At 38.5% G+C, this 2965-nt stretch overlaps 1 non-coding gene across 1 annotated transcript; it reads right to left on the reverse strand.

Moving 5' to 3' along the window:
• Positions 1–383: 383 nt before the first annotated feature.
• Positions 384–456, reverse strand: Trnar-ucu (transfer RNA arginine (anticodon UCU)). Its single transcript has one exon. It is a non-coding gene; the product is annotated as a tRNA-Arg (tRNA).
• Between the last annotated feature and the right edge of the window lie 2509 nt (positions 457–2965).

The following is a 2965-nucleotide window of genomic DNA, read 5'->3' on the forward strand; positions in this document are numbered from 1 at the left end:
GTCCAGGTGTTATCAAAATTATACACTTTTATTTTGATCGCTACGTCCAAAAGCCTATAATAAAGAATTTATTCTAAAAATGCCTTCTCATATAGGAAACATCTTTAGGTAATTATAGTAAATTATATATTATTTATCTTATTTAGCAACTATTTATATAAAATAAGTAAATATCCACGGTTCATTAAATCGAGAAAAACTCAAACTTCTTCAAAACATTTGAAAATTCACCTAAAAATTGGCAATGAGCACTTAAAGGCTATAAAATATATACTTAAAGCATATTTATATCACACTTATTTCGGACATCACTGAGGATTGCCCCAGTTGCAAAGTCCCCCAACAGGGTCAAAAGTCAGTTCTTTTGGACATGTGAAAAAAACCGCCCGATAAGGGACTTAAACCCTTGACCTTAGGATTAGAAGTCCCACGCTCCACCGACTGAGCTAACCGGACATGTTTGAAGTCGAAATACCTGCATGTGTATAAATATAACTTTTAAATAACTTTTAAGAATTTCAAAAATTATGGGAATTATATAAAGATTATATAAAGAGGGAATTATATATGGGAAAAATATATAAGAATTATGGGGAAATGGGTTTTTCTAAGCTAGAAAATCGGGGGGTAAAGATTTTCCAACGAAACTTTCCAGAAAAATTACTCGGAGAATTCCGCGTCGAATGAGTCTTCGTACACCCAGATCCGATGTCGGCTGTGACCTGTAGGCGTGGCGAAGAAAAAAGAAAATGAACATTAAGTGGCTATGCGTGGTTTCTGGAAAACAGGGAAGGAGTCATCGGATCGAGCTGAAATTTCGCGGATAAGCTCCTGGGCCCTAGGGGACCTTAACTTGTGAATTTCAGCCTGATCGGACAACGCTAAAGTTGGCTCGAAACTTTCGGCCAGATTTTCCCCATGAAGGAAAAGTCGGAGGGGGATGAAATTTGGCAGGTTTCTTAGTTGGAGCTCGGGCTCTTTAAAGAGGCACGAGTGTGCCTCCTTGACCAAGCTTTGCAAGACCCAGCCAAATATATTACTATTCCTCGGCTGAAGCATCTCACCAAAGGAAGCTGTCTATCAAAACCTCTCACAAGACTTTATAATTGGTACTATTTGAAGTTTTGACATTCGACGGTCTCTAGAGAATTAAAAGACAGAAGACTAACCTAACTTCAACTTTGAAGCTCGATGTTTTCAAGTTCACTTAATCACGGCCAGGTAAGTTTTGGCTTTTGGTCAACTGAATATCCCGCTCATGATACCCCTGAAGTTTCCTCTTGATAGGATGAGCCGTTCCAAAAATATTGCTGATACACCCGTATAAGCAATCTCTATGCATGGATTTAGATGCTTTGGTTTAGTTCAACTTTCCCCTCAACGTTTCCTCAGATTTTATTTTAGTATCCTCAGCCTTGGTAGTACCCGCAATAGCGATAGCAGTCTTAGTGATTGCAGTGGTAGTAGCAGTAACGGTAGTAGTAGTGTGCAAATATTGCCTTTTTGGTCAATTCATCATCTCCCTTTTTATTTCCTGAATGTTCGAAATTAATATTCTCAGTCTTTCCTGAGTTCTCAACTTTTGACAACCCATATGCACATAACATGTTTTGATATAGTTCAACACTCCCCTCAACATTCCTTAAAAGACTCACCTTAATATCCTTCGTATTTTGGGAAAGTAGAAGTCATACATACATACCTTTTCTCAATAACATACACCATATGTAAACAATGATCAAATTGCCTAACTTACAACCCTTGCCCTGAGACTTCGTGGGCGGGGGGGTTGACATCCCAAACGCATATATATTGAACCTTTCAACAATCCTGAAAAAATAGATGTCTCAAAACTTTGTTAGGATGTTTGTTTTTGCGAAATGGTGGACGTTGGGGGAGGGGGATCTGGTTACTCTAAAAATCACTTTTGACTCTTGAAAAGGAACTATAATTTTCAATTTCAAATCGAATAAACCGCAACTGAATTTTATACGACCAGTCATTCCATAAAAACCTTATATGCCCACATGAAATAAGTTGCAACCCTTGACCCAGGGCTCTGGGGATTGTTGTGTCAACCCTAGAGGCATCGTTATATGTTTTTGGGCTATTTTGAACAAATTTACCATCGCACAATTTCCATCAGATGCGTTTGGTGAAAAGAGGGGTAGTCTGGGGTGGGATTAGTTGCCCTTCATCTTTTTTTACTCTTAAAAGGGAGCTAGAACTTCCAATTTTCAACAAAATGAGACAAAAGCTAAAGCTTATACAACCATGCCTTCAATAATAACTTTAAATGAGCCCGGGGCATACCTTACAACCCCTACCTTCAGGCTCTGGGGAGTTTGTTTCAATCCCAAAAGCTTTGTTATTATCTTTGTACTATTTTGAGTAAAACTACCATTTCAAAATTTCAATTGGATGCATTTTGGGAGAATACGAGGTGTATGTGTGCATGTGGGGGGTGTGTGTGCCCAAAGACCTCTGTTACTCTTTACACGACCTCTGGTACTACAACTTCTAATTAACAATCCAATGGTAGCCCTGAAACTTATACGACCACCCTTTCCACAAAAACCTTATAAGCCCCCAGGGCATATCTTACAATCCTTGCCCTGATGGCTATGGGTAGGGTGGTCTTCCTCAAAGACATAATTTACGGATTTTTCAGCTATGTTGAACAAAATAGCTATCTCAAAATTTTGACTGGATGTGTTTGGGGGAATTATGGGGGAGGGGGGAGGTATGTTGCCCTCCAATCATTTCTGACTGCTACAAAGGGCTCATTCAAATAGAATGAGCCCTTTTCAAAGTTTCTACGACAAATCCTTCAGTGCGAAGGACCCTGGTCTAAAAAATAAATAATGCATTGCGTCAACATCGTTCTTTACTTAGATTACATAAAAAAAAACTAGTTTTTTTTAACTGAAAGTAAGGAGCGACATTAAAACTTAAAACGAACAGA

This window comes from Artemia franciscana, chromosome 3 (assembly GCF_032884065.1).
Source record: "Artemia franciscana chromosome 3, ASM3288406v1, whole genome shotgun sequence".
In the NCBI taxonomy this organism is placed as follows: Eukaryota; Metazoa; Arthropoda; class Branchiopoda; order Anostraca; family Artemiidae; genus Artemia; species Artemia franciscana.